The 23865-nt window shown below is 35.5% G+C and overlaps 1 protein-coding gene across 18 annotated transcripts in view; it reads right to left on the reverse strand.

Moving 5' to 3' along the window:
* TENM3 (teneurin transmembrane protein 3) overlaps window positions 1–23865 on the reverse strand; it is a 1284378-nt gene that overhangs the window by 433038 nt on the left and 827475 nt on the right. For 17 of the 18 annotated variants that reach the window (XM_030947662.1, XM_030947654.1, XM_030947660.1 and 14 more), the window contains one exon: window positions 19566–19607. The gene's annotated coding sequence lies outside the window, so the exon portion shown is untranslated. Of the gene's footprint in view, window positions 1–9884; window positions 9904–19565; window positions 19608–23865 lie in introns of those variants that run through there. The other variant, XM_030947672.1, reaches the window with a different exon arrangement.

Below are 23865 nucleotides of genomic sequence, written 5' to 3' on the forward strand. Positions count from 1 at the left end.
TTTCATCTGTTATCTGAACACACACAGAGGTATATTCAAATTTTTACTTGTTTCACTGTTGCCTGTTGACAACAAATATTTCTATTTAACTCATGTTGAGTATGTGCAGTATTAAATATTTGTATATTAGGTGGCCTAAAATGTTGATAAAGTCTAGAAAGTTTGGTCAAATTTTAACAGCTTCATGCATCTTATTGCAAAATATATAAAATTGGAAAAAATATGAAAAAAAAAGGAACAGCTTTTAATTCCACATACAACCTTACCACACATGTGTGGAAAATAAACATTTCATATGAATTGCATTTCAGTGCTTTGCAAACTACAGTAATATATGCTTTTCATTATTTTACTAAAATTAAAGAATGAGCTTACAGAAGTATCTTTAAAATTTCATATTGTTTAAGCTTGTTTGGGCATGGCAAATCATTTCAGCATGATGAATGCCTATGCAGCAATCAGAGATACTTATAGATCCTGCAACACTTAAATTCAGAGCTAACAGAAACAAACACTTCCATTTTTATGTAAGCCATTATTAGAATTTATTTTGGAGAAGTCTGACATACTATGTCCTATTGCTTTAATATAAGCTATGTATTAGAATAGATGTTTTTCTCCGTGTTACATGGTATTTGCAGCAGCAAAAGCAGTTGCATAACATTGTAAAAGCACAAAGAGGTACAGCACATATGCCACTGTGGGGAAGGTGAAAGGATTTTTGACCTACAGTCAGACAATCTAAAGAAAAATTACTACTATAAAAGACCTTGGGAAATCCCACTAGAAATATCTACACATGTCTTTTGTGAAACAGTTTTAAAGCAAGTTTCTATTTTTACTCGAGAGCCACATAAAGAATTTTGAGTTTTTGAATTTTCCTCCGTGGCAATTAGCCATTAGCCCAGCTTTCCATCAGGACAAGCACATTGATTTCTCTGGATACTGAACCTTGGCACAGAGATGGCTCAGGAGCGACAGATACACGGCATTCATCACCAAGGATGGGCAGCTCACCACCAAAGTGAAGGCAATTTGATTACCTATTACAAATGCTGGGATTTCAGACAGCACTTCAGAGTTATAACTTATTATCCTTTCCTTCTTCTCATTTGTTAAAACAACACTTTGCAATTCATATTGAAAGAAAAAAAAACCACTCCCAAGTGATATTTCACTGGAATAATTCTTCATGCTTTTAGATTACACTACAGATTGGAAAGTTGCTCCAGGTTTGGTCATCATCTCAGACTGTAGCAGGCTTTCTGAGCTGGTCTCCAGGAGACACTTCCTTTTCATTCACTTCTGACTGATAAATTGATGGGATTTTTTCTGTTTCAAATATATATAAATATCTCAATTTTAAATTAAGCTCTTTCTGTATTTACTAGAGGTAAACTTAACCTTATTTTCATAGGTTTCCCTAAAGCTGCTTTTAGGTTTCCCAGAAATGCTGAAGTATACTATCTATAGTGTAGTTTGTTCTAATGTATTTGTCTATTTGGTGGTGGTCTATTTGTGTGTGAAAAACAGTTTTAAAACTAGCAGTTCTCTGCTACACAGAAATAAAATATTACTTATTCCAAATACATATTATGTATTACATATAATACACTTTAAGTTTCTTTGTTTTTAATGGAGAAAAAGTATGAAAAACTTAAAGGGGAAAAAAAAGGTAATGCTTTTCATTTCTTTTTCAGTAAGCCTTAATGCTAAACTAATCATCAGGGAGCCAAACAGAAAAAATTTCTTTCATCTTGGTGTCAGCAATAAACAATCAATGGTATCCTTTCTTTTTGGTAGACAAGCACTTAAAATAGGAGTGGACAGCTCCTCTCACTTAATAAAATAATTATTTATCTAATGGTGGGAGAACAATCTCATTTATACATTTGCTTTTCTCTTTTAGCAAACATTCTTTGCTGAGAACATATCTCAAGGTAAAATAAAATGTGGAACTTCCTACGGGATACATCTAATTTGAATGTTGTTGGAATGCCACCTTGATATTTTATTACAGGCACACTATCTCTTATTTATCTCTTATATCTCACCTAGAGGTGAGAACTGTCTCTTTCTTGTGCCATCCTCAGTGACTGTCCTTACACATTCGTGTGTTACATGACAGAGATGACTCCTCTGTAGCACCTGAGTTGTACAAGGAAAAGGTATTCAAATGGTGGCTCTGTTCTCTGTGGTCAGCCAAAGGATGAGTTGTATCTGCATGATTTTCTCATTTCAGGGAAAAAGAGCCAGCAAATATATACAGTGAAAAACTCTACAAATTGAAAAAATAAAATCTGATATCCACTATACAAATTTTTTCTCTTGAAAATGTCCTCTGTGCTGCTAGAATTGAGAATGATACTTCATGTACATGCTGCTATCTCACTACTGAGTCAAATTTCTCACAAAGATCTGTCTATCGCTTTCAAGTACAAATTCTTAAGCAATAAGGTCAAAGCACAAACCAAAGTTTATTTGCCCATTATTTTCAATAAAACTTGAATCCGTGCAGAGGAACTGCAGAAAATTTGCAGCTATACTAGTGAAGGAATTTTCTTCCTTTACTTTAAAACCAAAGTAAAGGAATTGTAAGGTTTTTCTCCTGTAAGTTAATATAAAAACTCAGAAAACATGATCCTTAATGTTGTATCTTACTGTAAAATGTAGGCATTTAGAGGATCTTTGTTAAGCATTACGATGGTACAAAACCAGCTAAAATACAGCTTTTGCAGTCAGCATACCTGAAATACACAACTCTAGACAAATACATCCTGCACACTACTTTCACCCTCTCTTGCATTTCCCCCAGAAAATTCCATAGAGGAAGATAAATGGATGCATTCTATCCATGTATTTAAATTTGGACAATACTGATCTTTTAAATTAAAAATTTGAAGTATATAAAGAAGCATCAATGCAAAATTCTTTTCATCATTAAGTATAACTATTCAGAATATTGCAGATTTGTAAATAATTAATCCTTTGATCTTGTTCATTGGCTTTTTATCTGACTCATGCTGAAGCTGTCAACTGTTACACATCTAAGAAAATATCATCATATGCATTCACTAGAATAACAGGACAGACTGAAATGAGTAGTTTTAGATAATTTAATTAGGTTATAGGGTTTTTAATATAATTCGGTAAGTATGTGAACTTTTAACTTGTGTTAACTCAATTTCCTCATGCTTTCATTTACCATTTGTTGAGGACATTACAGTGATTAGCCAAAGCCCTTCCAGCTCTTAATGTTCTCAATAAATTCTGGTTTAAATTGACTGTCACTTTCTTACTATAATAAAGTAGGTATTTGACATCTCAGAAGAAACCTGACTACTGCCTATTACATTTTCTTGAAGCATATTTTTCTAGTTCCACAAAATCAACAGAAGCATAGTTACACTGAAGATTGTAATGAGTAGCAGAGCAGGTAGATGAGGTGGACAAATACATTCTCAGAGTCTCAAAATTTTGATTCTTTTGGGAAATTAAAATGATATGGCATGCCTTTTGTTTGACAAGCTATACAACATTATAATAATATTCAATTGTTTTGTTACCAAGCTATAAGCAATTTCTGAACTCCCTCAGAAAAACCAAAATATCCAGCTTGCTAGCAATAATTGTTCTGCAATACAACTGCACCAGCAGTGTTTTTCTGTTGGGTTCAAAGATTAGTGTGGGCCAAGTGCCTTGAAAGCCGATCTGATGAACCGCAAAATGGTACACGAGAAATTCCGCAAATTTATGTATAAAAAATTCCAAAGCCTTTCCTGACTTTTTTGAATTTATTCAAGTTATTGTAAGATATATTTATTACTTACTTGGTCAAGTAAAGATCAGGAATGCCATATGGAACAAAAAAAGAGGAGATTCATAGCCCTAAGTCTCTCATTTCCTTACAATACTATGTATTCACATCACAGATATGTATCTCAACAATATTTGTATTTTGCAATCGTGGCCCACAGAGCACTCAAAATGTGTAGGCAAACAGTAGTGTGCTAAACCAGCATTTTTTTGAGAACAAATTCTGCCTTCATATGAACACTGCATACTGGTCAGGTTTTTCCCACTATGAGTTTTCTTTCATTCTCTTTGGCTTCCTCACTCTAGTCTTCTTTCTCCAGACTCTAGCACACCCTGAACTGGTTTTCTGTCTCATTTCAACACTTGTGGTTCCCTTAATTAATCTCTGATATATTTTTCAAGACCACTCCTTTTGAAAAGTGACAGTCTTCTTCTTTCCTTCCTGGTAACTAGATCTTGCTAACGCCAACTTGAAATCTTCTAAAGCCTCTTGTTCTGGGTTCTCCATGGATTCAGATGAAGATCCCAGCTCTCCCCTGCAACAAATCCTTCCTCTACAGATTGTCTTAGCTTCTTTTGTACTGTGCTATTTATCAAGATATTAATGAAGCATCACAAAAATAGGAGCCTCCAGTGCCTATATTCACACTTGGTTTCTAGGACTCTATTGTTCTAAACCACTGACCTCAATGGGAAAACTTGAGTGTTAAGCACTTTTCAAATATCAGCACTACAATAAAAGAAGTTTCAATCTGGACTTAGAGCCTAAACTCAGGCTGCTTTTTTTTTTTAATTTTTCAGAACCCTGCCCTAGTTTTGCCTCATGGTAATTTCTCTTGAAAAAGTATTTTGACATCAGCAATTTCTCAATCACTCTTATACCATTATCCATTCCCCATTAAAAAATATAAGTTCCTATTCTCTCACAAAAAAATGTTTTTATATTCAATATTTTTATAGTTCCAAGCTTATTTATTTTTTATGGGAGCCATTTTTCTTTCACACCAATACAAAAGGATCTGCATTCTGACATCTATCTTCTCTCATTCTTAGCTTCATCAACAATAAAATTCGTAATATTCTGTATGAATAAAATGCAACAAAAAGAAGTGGTCTTGTGTTTTTTCTCCCCCCCTCTTTTCAGCTCATACAGCTTTAAACCCAAACCAGCATTTATCCAAAGATTTTGATATTAAATAGCTGAAATTTCACAGAGTAATTATATAAACAAAAGAAACACTATTTTGAAATAAATCTTTAAAATAAATTCACAAAATCTAATGGAATTTGCACATAAATTTTCATAATATTAGACTTTGGGAACATACAAGTCTTCTAACTGTTTGCCTGCTGTATTACTGTAGTAGAGCAAAATAAAGTCAGTCTTAAAAAGGCTTCAGAACATTGTATTTATGTATTGAAGTATTTAGCACAAGCAAGAAGTAATAGAAAAAGGCAATTTGCCGGCAAACACAAAAAAGAAATTGCATTAATGTGATCTGGCTGCATAACTAATAATTTTTATTTGCATTGGAATTTTAATTTTGCCAGGATTATCAGGCTCAGAGCATATATAAAATATATTAGGTCAAATTCTGGATGTGCTAAAATTTGATAGTGTCCTTTAATCTTTTTTACTGACCTTACTTACCTATTTGTTTTTATTCAAATTCTCCATATTTTGGCAGCAAGCAGAATTTTAAATTTCTGTATATTTTTAAGAGAACTTAAAAAATCACTCTAAAAATTACTTTAAAACAATAAAAATGCTTCACATTTAAAATTGCTGACTACATTAATAAACTTAAGTTATTCTTTTTCATTTTCCACCACGGTCCTGTCATTTCTATTTTAAGCAGAAATAAATCGGACTATCAATAAATCCTATATTTTAATTCTCAGAACAGGCACTACAATTGAAGAGGACTTAGAGTTGGTTTTCTTGGCCATTAATGTGTCATTTGTTTACCTGGATGGTCCATTCTATCTTCAAATCTAAATGCAATTTTCCATAACCTGATCTACTTTCAAAGGGTAAAAATTACCTTTCCTGCAAACCAATGAAGCATGTAACATCTGTAAAATAGTATAGTTCTGCGGGTTTTCCATAGCCAATGAGAAAAGGGTACTAGGAAGGTATTTGGAGGCTTTCTGTTCCTGGTGACCCTGATGCCTCGAGTCTGTCTAAAGAGACCTTAACAATTGTAGGGATTCAGAGCGATTTCTGAGGACAGACTTCTGATGCAAAGACACCTGAACTGATTAAGTGTAGAGGACACAGGACTCACTTTACAATGGGAACTACCTAGGAGACTTTCAAAAAACACCCATCCAGTAAAAAACTCTGCATAATGTGTAAGTGAAAATGAGCTTGGATGACATGAAATCTATGAGCACAATGTTTATCAAAGAGGAAAGTGCTATTCCTGCACTACTGAAAAGCTAAATTATTTCATCTTAAGAGGTATCAAGTTTTGCACCAATAACAACTCAGCAGCTTTCCTGGCTTTATGCAAATAGAAATATATAATAAGTTATTAGAAACAGCACAGAAAATGAGAATCCTCATGAGATGAAAGATGTGCTTGAAATAGTGCTACATACAAATCTGACCCATATTTCAACGTGAAAATACTGTTAATAAAGTATACCTTGCAAGAAGCAGGTATTACTGTATCAAATAAAATGATAAAATGTTCCTGAGCTCTGGAACAATGTTATAAAAGAACTGCCCTTCCCTTTACAGCTTCCAGGAGGGTTTGAATGGGTACATTTTTTGGTATGTAAAACAGAATATAAATCTTAAGTATTTTGAGGCAAATCTTGATGATCTTTCTGTCAGAAAGAAATTACATAATTGTAACGCACAGTTAGAAGTAGAGTGAAAAATGCTGCTTACCAATCACCTGTCTGCAAACAAGACGGGAAAGGGAGAACAAGCTCTTTTATAAGGAAATCAAACTTCTTTCTAAAATTCAAAGAATTACGTCATGTCTGCACAATACCTATGACTTGTGAGGGGAACTATGATCCACCATGTCACTTTCAAGACAGCTGCATCTTGTCTTTTAAAAAATGATGGACTTAGTATTAAAAACCTCTAACATATTTATCTATGTATTTGGCTTCTGCTATGCTTCCTCTTACCCTCCTGACATTTCAAGAGTTCTCTGCCAGATCTTACAAATGCTCTCCACTAAAAATAACTGCTGACATTAGCAAGGGGCATGCACTAATCACATTCAGAATAGGATTTTTTACATACACTCATTAGTGCTTTATAGTTTTTGTGAACTTCAGCTCTGGTTGTTAAAAAAAAATAAAGGTGCAAAGACACTCCATAGCTGCATCAAAACAAACAAGTTAAGCTATTACAGTTGAATTATTTTGACACTAATATATGATGTTGGAGTTCTGGGCTGTTTGTTTTGGTTTTTTTTTTTAAACTGAAATACTCACTTGCTTATCCAGTTTTCAGCAAGTGAAGGTAATTGCAGGTTACCTCATTATGCGAGCAACTCAATCTCTAAAGGAGAAAATCATGCATGTTACTGAGTAACACAAAACTGATTTCTCCTGAAAGATGGCTTCTCCTCTCTGACAAAGGGAAATAGAGGCTTATACATTAATTTCCTGCATTCATCATCTAAACTTCACCCTAAGGCTTCAGGAGCCCCTCACTTATAGTTGTTACATAAACTCTGAACTATAATGCTGCTGCAGGAGCTCTGTCCTTGAGCCTTGTAGCTCTATCCAGTTGTCACACCCAGACTGATTTCAGTTTGGTGTGGTTTGGATCTGGCTGTCTTACATAGGCATGGAAGAAATTATTTTTTTAATGGCTTTTAAAGAGTATGGCTGCTAATCAGTCACTAGGAGGCTGAGGCCTGTGCCCACTAAAAAAATTTCCACTTGTTTTGCTCCCATACATGGGAATTTTCATGCACTCTCCTAGTGGATACTGGTACTTCAGCAGTGTGAGGTCTTTGTTACCTGTAGTGACCAGGTTCTATGTTATTTACCTGACACAGGGCAGAAAGAGCATTCAAATCACTGGCAGGCTGGCTGAAGACACTATGCATCTGCTGTGAGATGTTATGGAAGGAGTCCTGCAACTTCCTGCACAGACGCCATCTAATATTTGGTATATTAAATTAATAAACTTCCAACCTGATATTCAGATCCATCTGTTTTTATCTCAGCCTTCTTTATATCATAATCAGTGTTTCAATCACAAATATTTTAAACAAGACTCACAGACATTATATGTAAAAACTTAAACACTGAAATGAAAAAATCATGAAGACTTTTCTGTAAATGTTTGAACAAATCTGCATACCATTTTGCAAAAAAGAGCTTTTATATTTTTTTCCTGAAAAGACCTTCTAATTCTCCTCTAATCACATGATATGACTAAGAAACCTGATGTTATGTAACTGCAGTGATCCTAAGGTGAACAGGGCAGACACAGGGTGCCATCTAACAGGAAAATTCCTACTCAGGTCACACAAGGGGTCTGCACATTGTCAGAGTTTGGTGGTGTATATATGGTCAATAATACAATATATCTTTTTAAAAAGCCTGCTTAAGTAATAAGAGATTGTCTTTCTTAGTCCAGGGGGAGAGGTAGCATAGAGGAACTTCAGGTTACTTAAGACAGAAATATTTAGTCCATAATGTTTGTTCTGCCATGGCTCCACCACTGCTGTGGCATCTGACTCTGTACTATTCTACTGAAACCATACAGTACCTATTAGAAGAGCTGAAAACCAATTAAAAATAATAAATGGTGGGGGTTTTTACATATATTTTTTTTAATCAGGAGACTACAGAATGCATGAAAAAGGAATGCCTGCTTTCATTACATTTTTTTCTGACAAACATTTTCTCATTTCCCCATTAAACAAAAAAGAAATCATATTATTACCTTTGTCTAAAGTTAGAGTTCCTGAATTATAACATCTCATTTGCTGCAGAACACATATCAATTGCTAATTCAGATTCTGAAAAGTGAATGAATTATCACATTCTTAAATGGATTTCCTAGGAGATTAATACACCTTAGTTTCCTCTTCCCTAAATTTAGGATACAGACCTTCCTTCCTAGCTACGCTCCTGCAAGAGAAAAGATATGATTTGCTCAGTCAAGTAAATAAGATGTCTCAGTGCTGTTATGTGAAAGTGTTAAGAGCTACCATAAAAAAGAAATCTGTCACAAAGAGTTAAACTGGAGTTGAAAATTTTTATGTAGTCTGGAACATATGAGACACCATTTTGGTTTTACATCAGATTCTGTCTGTTCTGTACCAACAAAGTTACATATAAACATAGCTGAAATGCAAAGCACTTTCAGTTGAGTTCTAACTGGAAGCATCTTCTTGATGGAGCTTATCTCAAAATCATTTGAAGTCCAAAATGCCTATGCAAAACCATTAATCTCAGAATGTCTAAACACTATCCTGGAGACAGGCTGCAATTTACAGTTCTCTGTGACAGGCAAATCACTGGTAGAGCCCTGTCATTTAACCCCAATGATTTCTTTGGTAGGCATGGAAAGAGAGGTATTCATATTGCCCTGTCATAGAAGGGCTACAGAATATGTCAACACTGTATAACTTAACATAAAAATTAAAGCAATATACAGGCTTTGCAGTTATGAAAAAAGATCAGCAAGGTGGGCTTTCAGATCAGGGCCACTGATAAAAACTTGCTACATGAAGAGAGCTTTGGCATTTTGGGTGGGGGGAAATATGGAAGAGTTTTTGCAGCAGGTTTTTGCTCTATGTATTTTAAGAGCAAGATGCTCTCTGGTTTTATATAAGTCCTCAGTGCAGTTTCAATGTCCAGTTACCTAATGGTGCATGTTTGCTAGCAGCAGAGAACACCAGCATAATGGTTTATCTTCTCAATAAACACAAATCTTGTCAAAATTCAAAAAGTCCCAGCTGGCTTAAATTTGGATTATGCTTATTTAAAGAGAACAGTCTCTTCAGATTTACAGTTCAGGTGCTTCTCTTTAAAATGTGTTTCACCATCACAAATTGAATTCTATGTAACCTAGAACCCACCTTAAAGTGTACAGGTATTCCCAACATGTTTTCTATACCGTATTTTCAATTGCCTTCATGCACATCTATTTAGAAACTGCCCTGAAAAACACATCAAGCCAAAGCGATTATTCGTTTTACTTTTGCACCTGGTACATTACATTTGCATTTGAAAAAATTGTTTCAAGATACATAAATGAGAAATCATACTCCACACCTGCCATCATTGCAACATTTTTTGTGCAGTGTGCCAAGTAATTACGTTCCCATTGCGTACAACTCTTTGTTTACACCTGTGTTCCTGGAACGTTACCTGACAGATACCACCGCTGGGTGATAGAAAAATGAATGCCAAAGAGACACACACGGAATTCCCAAAAGTAATCTGGTGCTTCATAACTTGACTTGCTCTGATCTGCCTGCAGAAACACTCCCGTCAATTTTGAGGGATATATGTGAAAGTTACGGAACTGCATTTTCCTTGCAGGTCAGAACCGGCAGTAACTTACCAACCAAGGAAGTCTGGGGAAAAAACAGGCATTCCTGTGTGCTTAGGAAACTGGGCAGTGTGGCCTCAAGAGTGGCTTTAGGTAGAGCCAACCCAAGGAGACACACTGAATGTGCCCTAAAAGCCATGCATTTCTCCCATGAGTAGAAACTGGTGCAAGGATGAAGGAACAAATCCAGGTACTGGAGGGAGGAAGAAGAGGAGAGACCTTTAGTTCTACTTCTCAATGACTGTGACTTTCAAATATGTGTTTTGATTTATCTTTTTTATTTCTCACAGACATTCATAATAAACCTGGTCATCAACTCATCAGCACCTGAATTTGGTCTATCAACACTGATAAACTCTACTGGACTACAAAATTCACTACCTTCTACTCAAGTCTGGCCAAATACTTGTAAAAGTTATATAATTTCAAGGCTTCCATAGATTTAAACAAAAGAAATGTTGCCCACATGCTCAGAAATAACAGTATGGTTTGACTCAATCTCTATAACTCCATATAGCATATGCACCAGTGGGACACATATGCTAATAGAGCTCCTATTTGGAAACCCTCTGAAATTTAACTCTTCTCCACTTATGAGGGTAAAAACTGACAAAGGCCTTCATCCAAAACCCATGAAAGCAACATTGGCACCAGAGGGGGGGACAGGAGCCAATGTGTTTAGATTCAGTATCCAGGTTTAGTAGGCAGAGTAAATTATTTGAAAGAGGAATAGATTAAGAATAACAAGTATTTTGCAGTAGCAGTGATAGGCACAAAAAACAACCTCTGACCATTAATTCATTAGCATCTGCTCATTCAAAGTTAGTTATCCTTGATTAATGATAATAGTATATTTTTTATATTTTTGATGTTTGTTAAGCTACCACTAACTTAGGTAGTTAACTACTAATTAAAAAAAATCAGCAGCATTGTACAGCAGGTGAGGTGTTATTACCCTTAAACTAGAAAAATATTATCATTTTTACATTAGTAAACAATCAGTTTTCATAGCAACTGCCTGGCATTGTGCCTTGCTCAGTGTACAACGTACCTGAGTCATGTAAAACCAAGTTGTCACACCCTGTCAAAAGTCAATATTTTCTTCAAAGATTGAGAGCTGAAGATTGTGTGCGCAGGGACTGATGGCACTTCTAAGTGATATGGCTTACAGAAGGCACCTATTACCATTTCTGCATACTGGTGTAATCCAGCCTCCTCACATTTGATTATCATCATTGCAAAAGATTGCAGTTCTGAGCCTTCCCTATGAAAAGGCACTTAGTGTTGCTGAACTCTGACAGAACGTTCACTAACCTGGACAAAAGCCCATTAGGGCCAGGGTCTTTGAATAATTTTAATTTTCATTTTATAGACTGTAACTCCTGAGTTCTATCATCCCATTTTTCACAGCTTCAGGTTTTCCGTGTGCATGAAATTCTCCACTATAACCTTAAATTATTCTGTCCTTCTGGTGTTCAGTGATGGTCTCTGAGGCTTGAGCTTTATTCTCCTTCAGGGTTCATTCTTCTTCTAAATACTTATCATCCACTGCATTCTATAAAGAGAGTTCCCAGCAGTAGTTTTTAAAACAAAAGATAAAATGTTCAGTATCTGAACATTTAAGGCTCTAGTGTCAGTACCTGGAATGCCTCCTGTTGACAATGATGGTTATCACTGGGGGCAACTGAGATCTGTTCATTCTGAACTGTCTTCAGAAATCAGCCCTATCTGATTGTTCTTTCAGATCAAAAGAAATAGAAAGACAAAGTAAGCTGTGCATATTCTTTCACTCTGCACTTTGTTGTTAAAAAAGGAGGAATCCCACTAGGACCCATAAGCCACTTTTAGAGATCACTAATCTTTGCTATGGATCTCTATTTTTCTATTTATTGCCAGCTGACTTACTGGATTTTGATATTTTAATGACATAGTGCACTGTTAGGTATTATTGTGAAAAAAATATAACAAAATCTAGATAGACAAAAGAGCATCTATTGCTTGAAGGGAAGTGACATGTAATTCTCAGCATTTACAGCTGAGATTAGACCATTTTTCCCACATGACAGATACATATTCAGTAACAGAAATACTTGCCAAAATCACACCGGGAGCTTCCATACTCAGGCATGGTTACACTATTTTTAGATATTTGTGGAACGTAGCTTGTATTGCCTCTTACGGCAGGTTCAGCCTCAATCACTAAACTCATAACTACTTTCATCAACTGCACAGTGAGCAGACCAGGGGAATACAATCCTTCACTTTATTTATTTTTTTCTTTTAAAAACAGCATAGTTAACATTGTTGCTGACAACCGGGGTGTGAAATACTATGTATCAAAGTTCCACTTTAAAAACTCAAATTGTAATCAAACTGTGTAGTCGCATTGAGCTTCACATGTGCTGGAGTTGCAATTTTTGGGGACTTCCCCAAAACTCAGTAGGACCTTGTTGAAGATCCCTAACTTCATACAAAAACATTACCCATGTGACTGGTTCATAACAAATTAAGAAATTAGCATATATTGTACACTGTTTTGTAGCGTCTGACACAACTATTATCAAGTGCATTACAATTTTAACATGGGAGTTTGTACATCTGGATTCTGGTACTTAATTTATATACTGCTGAAAAATTGTTGGGTAGTCTCAACACAACCGAACCATTTCCCTAATTTCTAGCGAGTTTCATCTGGTTCATTGACTTGTGTTATTCAAATGATCTCTCCTTATTTGCTTTTCTCTATTAAAGGGGAAATCAGATCAATCACCACCTTACTGACATCCATAAAGCTTCTGTTCACCTTTCTGCTTGTCTGACTATAATGTTAAAATGAACGTTGTGAACAACATAATTTGTGCAGTAGCCTCAAGCACACTGAGCCAGTGCAAAGCCTCTTCTCAATATCTGAACTGATATCTGAACCTGAGACCAGTTTGCCATCAACTCAGAAGTATAGCATGGATGAAAATGTCCTTCCCTACCACTGTTAAATGAAGAATATGGCGCAAATTTCTTCAGAGTTAATCTGGAGGTCAAATTTCCCTCTTAGAAAACTCTACCCTTTCCTATAGACATTATTAAATTACATTGAAAAAATCAAAAATTGTTGTTTTGTATTTTACACAAAACATAAAGAAATCACAATTTATTAAGACAGGATCAGAATTCTGGGGGAAAACATAAAGTCTTTTTTTCTTTCAAGAAAAATACTCACTTCTTTCAACAAAAATGGAATTCTACTAGCTTCTGGTTCAGCTTAAAGTACCAGGTTTTCTTGATTTCTATGCTTCCTGACTTAGCTCCCTTGGGCTATTCAAGTTAGATGGTTTCAATAGACTAAATACAAAAAATCACAGTACAGAATCTATCACAAATTAGCCTTAAAAGTTGCTCAAAGAGCCATAACAAACCACAAGAAAGATTTTAGTCTCTCGAAGGAAAACAAAATGCTTTTTTGAAACAATAGTTCATTGGCTTGAAAAGAATTGCTCTTTTTTATCTAGTACACTGCACAAAACACCCATGCCCTAATTAGTTCAACTGCATTCATAATATATGACAAACCTCAAGTTCTATTCAACTGTAAACATTTTTTCTGAAAAAAATGCAGAATTTTATACATAGAAAGTAAAACATACTGTTTTACTATCCAGTTGGTATAAATTTTTTACAGAAGGGCAACGACAGTATTTTCTTTTTCTAGATTTTTGCACCTGGGATATTTATTCTCTGATCCTGGACTGAATGACATCTCTATTAATGCCAACAAGCATTGAATTAAAATCAAATTTTGCCAAACAGTAAAAGGTCCTAAAAGGCAGTACTGAAAATCCTGGATTGTGCTGATGCAGCACTTCCCTAGGCACAGTGCTTTTCCCCACTGCTCTGTACTCTGGAAGGGAACCTTCAGAGTTTCCTTTGCCTGTTATCTCTGCTAATACATCAAAGGAGAATCCTACGAATAAAGATGGAAATGGTTCCTCAGGAAAAAAGCAAGTGTTCATGTTTTAAGAAGAAGAAGGAAAAAAAAGAGAATTACAGTATCATTTAGACTGAAAAAGACCTTTAAGATCATCAAGTCCAGCTGTTAACCCAGCTCTGCCAAGCCCACCACTAAACCGCATCCTTAAGCACCACATCTGCAGTGGATATAGTTCCCAGAATAGTTCACAGTGAGTCACTTAATGGCCTGTATGCATTGGGGCATCCCTGTCCTGGTGAAACAGCACTATCTCTGCAGCTACTGTCTCTTGCTTGTGGCTATGCCAGCAGGTTGTGCCGAGGCTCAAGAGTAAGGGCTAATATCTACTTTCTGCTCCAATCCCAAGAGGCTCAGGATCTTGATTTTATGGCAAAATGCATTTTAGCAGCTGGTTTCCACATGAGTTTTACAAAAGAGGAATCTCTTTATTTTATTCTGCTGTTAAACAGGTTAAGCTAGACATGTTCAGGAACTGCTTAATAACCTGAAAAAATTAAGCTTGTTACTGATCAAACATCTCTGGCCACTTCTGATTAAAAATATGATGGTGATTGTGATGATAACAGATTAAAATTTAATAGCTTGAATATCTTCTTTGGCTTGAGAGATTGAATTAATAAATGAATACATCTCAAGGAGAGGTTTTCAACAGGGGCTGTGCACTGGAGGTACACCAAATTCCCCATGACTAAGAATGTTAGAAAAATTTCCCTTGACATGGTGGAATCTCACCAGCAGAGGAGAATCTGGGCTCCAACCCATATTTCCTAAAGTATTTACACAAAGCACTAAGCTAAATCATGATCCTCCTACAGCTCAGAATTTGAGGATATAGAAGTTTTTCCACTTTCAAGGAAATTCTTTTATAAAGATAGAAACTAGCACCATCACTAATCCCATCTTGGATTTTGAATGGGTAGAATGAGAAGTAGTGTGTTCAGAAAGGTAATTATGTTCAGGGATTCAGGCCTGTGAGACTCTCAGGCTGAACTTGATTTGCATCTCAGGCCTTCAGAGGAGGACCTCAGCTTTGATGGCAAAGATTTCAAACTCTTCTTCAACCATTTCCTAACCACAGCTAAGACTTTTTTTTGTTTGACAAATAATTTCTCACATTTGCTATTCATATACCAAGCAGTTCAGTTTTGTGCAAAGATGATATAAATGTGCAAAAATATAACAACATCCATCCAGTGACATGGTGACTGACTGATTGCCGTGAGAAGATGACAGTTAAAAAGACTGAATATGATACCTGGTTTTTTTTTGAGGACAACTTGAAAAAATTATTTCCCCAGGCATGCCTTTCTACAGCTCATAAATATAGGTAGTCTGGCAAAAACTTTACAGCAATGTTCAGGAATCACGGAGATGGTTAACTGTAGAACAAAACCCACAATGCAAACCACAAAACAAAATAATAAAGTAGTACCACCAGGGAGATGGGCCTACTATCAGCTGGGAATTCACCTCTGGTTCTCTTATCAACAATGCAAGGAACTGGGATGCTGCAATATTTAGTGCACAGACAGAGCTAGGTTACAACAGGAGACAGTAAGTCGCTGTAATCCTTACCTACTAAAGGAAAAATTCCATGGATGTCCAAAAACTTATACAACACAGTGGAAACCATAAGCTCTTTGTATTGGGGTGAGAACATTGCAATCCTAACAGACACTCAACACTCATGTACATTGTCATGAAAGGAAAACAAAGAAAGAAAGGTTGTGCCAATAATAACTTCTGCCATAAAACTTTATCATTAGAACATCTATAAAATATCTAAATCTCTACTAAAAATTTAATCTTTAACACAACATACAACACCATTTGACTGTCCTGAATAGAATTAATACAAAATGCTAATATTTAAGCCAAAGAGAAGTTGAAGATAAATGATTACAAAAAAAGTAATGATAAAAACTGTGAAGAAAGACTTTAAAGTAATGTTTTGTACAGAGTTATTTGTTTTAGCTTACTATTTACTGTAGTAAATGCTCATAAGAATTTTCTGGAAGAGCAGGGATTTGAACATATTAAAAATTGCAGGACTTTTTAAAAATCCCTATAGTTGAGGTTTCTGCTGAGGAGTTACACTATTGGGAACTGCTGACAACTGCAGAAACACAGACTTACTGGGACTAATGCTACAGAGCCTACTTGGCCAATGAAACAGAGCTGGAACTTATTATAGGAAGTACCAAAAGAAGCCCAAGAAGAACTAGGTGCATCATCACAGGACAGCTGCTGCACCAGCAGCAGGAGTACTGAGGGGTTGGTCACATCATTCAGGACACACAATGTTTCAATAGTGCACCAGCCTTGGAAATCATTTGAAGCCATTACCTATTCATGGCTTCAGGTGCACTGATGAAGAAGAAGAAAGGAGTTCAATTATATTCAGACAAACAAACAAAAAGAATGAACGAAATCACAGCATAACTATATATATCTTATGCTAGCTCTGTGCAAGAGAAGTACAATCCATCTTCCATATAAGTATTTGTGAGATCTTGTATGTGAGCATTCATTCAGCAGAGTATGCCAGTCAGATGGAAGATACAATGGCCTGGTACTTCCTTGGGGATCATAAAAAATATTAAAATTATCTTCTGAAAATAAAAATGAGTTTACTTAGTGTTAAGATGCATGCCTATATTGCTGTCCTCATATGGTAAAGATTATTCCCTTTACTCAGCAGGATACAGTAAGTTACAGGTCAATTAGAGAAAGCTGCAGTAGGGGATATTTGGATTTTTAAAAATCAAACTGGATTCCTTTAACCTGTAATGTAACCAAGTGGACAATGGAAGAGAACATCTTGCATTGGTCCATTTCACAAAAACGTGCTAGTTTTGGCTTTCAGATCTAATCCAGGGATACATTTGTGCTTCTACATAAAAGCAATTCCAAACAGCAGCAGGTACAGATATTATGAAAATAGTCTTTTAGTTTCTCTCTCAGAAGAACATTACATAACACAAATTTGTGTTGGCTATTTTAGTTTAAGTACTTATTCCAGGGTAAAGGAGAGGCACCTTCAAATATCTGAAAACAATTAAAAGATATGACTGCTGCTCCCAAATTTCACATATTATATTAGAGTACCATTTATACATCCCTTCCAAAGTGGAAAACAGATGAAATTAAATGTTAAAAAAGCAAACAATTAAAGCAATGTATTTCAGTAGTGTAGATCATATGTCTACAGTAACAAATAACCAACCAACAAATACTCTTAAGTATTCAGCTGAACCAGAATTATATATACAACCTAAAACAAATGATGCATACCTGCAATTCTCTACATGTACTTTTCATTCTGAAGTGAGCATAATCTAATCTAATAACACATGGTCACAAACCACATTTGGTTCAAACCAAAACAAATTTAAGAACATATCTGTAAGTAGATTTAAAAATATTTGTATAAATGGTATTCTGGACATTTTTAGTGCTTATTGCTCTTATGGCCATAATAAGCACAAAGTAAGATTAACTTTACTGATTTTGCTAGGAAAATAACATTTAGAACCTACAAAGCTTCGTTAGTAAAAGCTGTTCTACCTACCAATGCAAGTCCTAAGCTACATTCTGACAATAAAACAATAAGGATGACTAATACAGCATAGAGGAAGTACACGGAAACATGAAAATTCTCCATCCCTTCCAGACCTTTATTTCAATATTAATTTGTTAATACTTAAAAAAACCCCAACAAAACAAACCAGGAAAAAAAAAAAAGAGCCAGTCGGTTGTTTAATATGCAACACTGGAACTGCAAATATCTTTTTCTGGCAATACCTCTTATCTCACAGTTTCATGAGTGAGATACCATACCCCTCCTTACCTATGCCAACCTTTCATCAGATACAAGAAAAAACTGTATTACTCAGCAATTACAGAACACACTTAAATTAAATATATCTAGGAAATGAGAAAGGGATAAAAGCTGGTAGAAAAAAGTCTGATAATGAAGCCTCTAGTTCTGATGACTAAGTGATACAATATCTAAAGCCTTTCACAGGGTATTGAGATTTTTATTCTTTTACATAGAATGAGAGAAAGTGAGAAGGGGAGGAGGCCAGAGGAAGAAGAATCTGTGGTCTGTAAATGATCAGCACAAAAAATAAATTATGGTCAAGTAACTGAGCTTTTCTGATGTGTAAATTGAATCATTCCCACACGCTGATGTTTTATAATTAAAAGACCCTTTTCACTGTGGGAAATTTTACTGAATTTTGTATTAAAAGAAGAAACAAACCATCAATCAGGAGGAGGTAGAGGAACTCAAAGAGCTCAACCTATTAAACTCGAAGAGCGTAGTTGAATTCTGAATGACTTGCTCTAGGAAACTGTAGCTCTTTTAAGGCAGCTACTGTAAAAACATTAATGAGCAGAACACGTTTCTGATCGCTGCCCTAAAATCTTTTGTAGTCATATAGAAGAACACACACTCCATTTGGTGTCACAAGATGCAGAATATGGTTGTAAATGAACCCTTTTTGTGAGGTTCACAAGCTATAAATTACTTGACTTTGGTTACCATTGAGAAAAATCACTGAGCTAAAACCAAAGGAAGAAAATCCAAACTCCATGTACTTGCTCAATACAGCGCAGTTGCTAGATATATACTGATCAGACAGATTAACGTTTGCTCACAGCCACATTGCTGCCAAATTCAAACATTTTTGAGTGGACACCATTTCAGAGTTCTGGCACCTTATGTGCTTTCAGCTGAGTTGAGATCATGGCTAAAAATTACATTTTCAAATTATTAACCTAAAGAGGAGTATCATCAAAAAGCATCAGAATATGGCACACATAGGCAACAGTAGTTTCTTGTAGAAACTTGAGAATGCTCACAAGAGATTTAATAAGTAATGTTGAGAATTTTATAATTTATTCAATTATGTTCTATCCTTGATGCGTCTGGTAACAAGACAGAGAATTTATCATCCTGGACATTCCTTCGTGAACAAGGCATTTATATCTCCTAAAGTTTGTGCTCTGTCAATTTCTCCCTGCTACTAGTTTTGGTGTACACTGTTATTGCAGCAACAATAAATTAGATACAGCAGCATAAACTATTGATAATAGACAAGCCAGCAGAAAAGTGCATATACTTCCATCAGTTAGACAATGGCATGCCACTTTAAAAACACAAAAGCAATACATAGGTCCCACCAGAGCTTGAGGCTATAAGATGTTTGATCTTACCTTCAGCTTTCCATGGAAGTGGATCTCTAATAAGCCAAGAATCTGCAATGAGAATAAATTATGAAGATCTTGGTCAAATATTTTTATTTTGTAATAGTTCAATGATCATTACAGAATAACTCAGTAGATTAAAAGATCAAGACAAAATATGATCGATGGTATTTTTTATTCTTCATTATTATTTTCCTCTTTGCATTGTGATATATGATATGGTCATCCACTGTGTATCTTTCCTAAAGTCTAAATGAGATGCAGATTATCTGTAATAAAATATTTATTATAGCTACTGCTGGACTGACATGTTACTACACTTGTAAAATGCAATTTTATTTCTCTGAACCATATGGAAGTGTTGATTGTATGTTGAATACTAAATGTAAAAATGGCATTTTGGAGATCCATGTTCATTATACCTCATTTACTTTCACATATGATTCCTTCAGGTCACACATGAAAATGTTCTTTCCTTTCTGTCACTTTGGAAAACAGATCATTGTCCTGGGTTGACTATATTCTGAGAATTCAGAGAAAAGTCTGCCTAACTTTAGCACAGCTGACATGAATTTTCAATTGCAATTTTTTTGATGTATGAAACAGCAAATGTACTATAAATCCCACTGCTATAGCTTTGCAAAGCCAACATATTTAACAGTAATAAACATAAAACATATGGAAAAGATAATGATGATTTTTTAAAGAAAAACAAACATAATGGCACTTAGAATATATACAAAGAGCTATTTTCAGACAGTATTTTTCATAAGCATTGCAAGCTTATGGTGTTCTGGAGTAAACTATAAGATAATTTTTGATTTTAATAACCAGGAAGTTGGGAGTATTTCACATATAAAGATGGAGCTTTTGTAAATTAAATGAAGACATAGAATAAAGCTCTTGCCGCTAACAAAGAAATCTGAAAAGCTTGTTTCAGTCTTATCTTTTTCACATTCCAATAAAGTTCACATTGTAACACCTGCCAAAAAGGGAAGGAGAAAAAGGTACAGTATATCTTGAAATAAACAGCCACAATTTTTTGTTTCTAGAACTCCTCTTCAAACAAGAATCAAAACAGACTACACAATTTTTCTCTGAGCCTTTAACGAAGCTGTGATTATGCAAGTGATAAGAATAAGTTATGATGATGGCTGGAATGTGAAACAAATGCACACTTCCTATATTTGTGTAAATACTTTTCCCCCATGACAAAATCTTTTCATTTTATTGTGCTGTCAGCATTTCAAAAATCTGGCATGAAGGTGTATTTCGCCTATAATTTTTTTATTTCAAGCAAAATAGGTCAAGTGTAAAAGCTGAGCATTTTCTGGGATTTATTTCTGTTTAAAGGTATGAGTTCAACTGACTGACCCAGGAATTAGAAGAAGTGATATCAATACGATCCAAATAGTGATAGTGTACTTGTTTTGTCTGGGAGAGTTTTCTGGAAGCAATTTTCTTCATAGTAGCTAGCAGAGAGCCAGCTGGCAGTACACAAGGATTTGGAAGATGACAGCTGACCAAAGGGATATTCCACAGCATCTGAGATTGTGCTCAGCCAAAAAAGCCGGGGAAGGAGAAGGAGGAAAGGATGATCAGAGTTATGGTACTCTCTTCCCAGCTAACTGTTATGCATGATGAAGCCTGGATTTCTTGCAAATGGCTAAATATCTATATGCTGATGAGAAGTAATGCATTAATCCCTTACCTGGCTTTGTTTGTGCTCACAGTTCCTGCTTTACCTATTAAACAGTCTCTGTCTCATGAGATGTCTCACTTTTACCCTTCTGGTTCTCCTTCCTGTCTCACCTGGGGACAGTGAGTGGCTGCATGGAACTTGGCTGCCTACCTGGGTTAATCCAGAACAAGCAGGAAAGCAATTCTAAATATTGTCTCCAAATTTCTGACAGGCAGAGATTAAGAGGATAAGCATCCTATTTTTAACTGCTGTAAAACAGGGTAAATATTACATCAGATTGTAAGACTGATTTGCTCTACAGCCTGAAAAGTGGGTGGGTATTGGATCTGTGCATCCAAGTTCTATCTGACCCATGAAAAACATTTCCTATGGTATCTCTAAATACAAAACTGGGCAATAAAAGTCAGTGAAAACTCTCCCACATGTTATTGAGGCACAACATATGTCTCCCTAAGTTTAAATCCCAGACTGCAAATATATTTCTTTCAAATATATGTGCAGACATACATACAAATGAATACACAGCTTGACTGTACAGACAATATAAATGTAAAAGAAGATAAATATTAAAAATAGAATTGTAGCAATGTAAGGGCAAGGTATTGAAAATCTAAAGGCTCTATACTAAAAATGATGGTGAACAGTTACCACATCATTGAGTCACACCATGTGAGAAACTTTGAGTTTGGTATAAAATCAACTACACAACTACAGAACTACACTACTACACAATTACAAAAAAAACTTCCCAGCTGAGTGTCAAAGCACCCGTGTCCTCAGAGTACCTGCACCACAGACCTTAACAAAGCCTGCACTTGAACCCCAGACAAAAAAGAGCTTGAAGGCAAACCTGAAATACTCATCCTTGTGTTTTCTATTTATGTTATCACTTGCAGGAAGAAGTTCTAAGTTATGGCTTTACAACTGTCAATAAAAGTATTTTAATTTAAGAAAATGCAGAAAACTTTCCCTCCTCTCTTGAATATTTCCTTTTTCTAGATTTAGATGATCTTGTGTTCAAAATTCTTCCCTTCATGATTCCATTTCTTAGGTGCTTAACTGTCCTGATTCACTTAATGAGCATTTCTGAATATATTCTTAGCATTGCACACTTGAAAGTCAAGCTTGGTGACACTCACTGCCAACATATTTAACTCCCTTTGATGCTCTGATCTTCATTTACTGGAGCGTGATCAAAGAGCGCTGCCCTCAGAAAGACGGGAAGGAAAACTGAAAATAGCAGCCAAAATGCAACAAATAGCAACACACGCTCATCCCTGATCAGCTCTAAGGTGCTCAGATGCGGAGTTCATCAGTTTCACCTGATTCAGTCCAGCTAAGCAGCATGGTGGTTTTAAAAGGAAATGCACTCTTTGGCAGTTAATCTATAGCAGCTCAGCTCATGCAGTCTGAGCTCTCACAACACACCTGGGAAAAGTATCCCAGCACTGTGGAAGGTACTGGTGTGTAAGAAAACAAAGTTGTTTTTATCAAAATCTGTAAATGGCCAATCTTCAACAAGAAAATTTAAATTGCATCCAATTGTTCCTAACTAGGTTCTGGAAGAAGACAACAGAAAATAATATACAATGACTCTGGTTCAGGCAACAGGGCAGCAATATGGTTGCCTCCCCTCAGATGCCTTTCTGGAAGGCAGCAGATCTCAGTACATATAGAACACATGGAGTTAGGCAATGGCATGGGCTTCTAGCGGACAACCAGACAGTGATTCTTGCTACCACTCATCAGTGGAATATTTATTACACATTCTCAGATGAAACCTTTCATCCCAGGGAGAAAATGGGAAATAGAAGAGATGGGAAACATAATTCTATTTCATGTAAAAAAAAAGACTCAAAAAAGCTTATGAAACTTTACTGCTGCCTGTCAGATAAAACACTGAAATGATCCAGCACATCCTATCTGTTTGACTATCAACTTTAAAGATCTACCAGCTTGGAACTTGAGTGATTATATTGCTATGCTAACATCTAAGTGAAAGATATATTGTTTTGAACTGGGGAAGAGTACTCAGCACACCAGAAAAATAGTTTCCAGTTTCAGGACACTGAACTGCAACTTCATTCTGTTTTGCTCAGTTATATGATAAGATGGTAAAAACAGGTAGTGAGTTTTCCCAAATAAACATCCTTTCTCTGCTTTTGTTGATAAGACTCTTAAAAACCCAAAGCAACGATGACTCAAGTTTTTGTAAATTGAGGAGTTAGGATTATGTAGAGTTGATGTTGTTATCTAACTTATAACAATCTATGGCACAGAAACTAAACAGGTAAGTACCTTCTCACAAAATGGGGTCCTCCGCATAGAACAAGTTACACAGAACAGAATAGATAGGATTAGACACCAAGCACCAGACCAAAGAAGCACCCTGACTACTTCTGTGACTAGTTCTCTTTTCTAAGTTCTATTTAAACCACGTTCCTAGATGCACCTGGGAAAAGTCTTAAGCCAAAGATAATGTAGAACATTTTTATTTACTAATTTATTGAGTAGAATCATTGACAAATTGACCCAAATTTCTTAGTAACAAACTAATTATAAACAGCCAAAAATTGCAGTTCTGTGGAGAATAAATAATACCAGGTT

Source organism: Camarhynchus parvulus, chromosome 4 (genome assembly GCF_901933205.1).
Source record: "Camarhynchus parvulus chromosome 4, STF_HiC, whole genome shotgun sequence".
Lineage (NCBI taxonomy): Eukaryota > Metazoa > Chordata > Aves > Passeriformes > Thraupidae > Camarhynchus > Camarhynchus parvulus.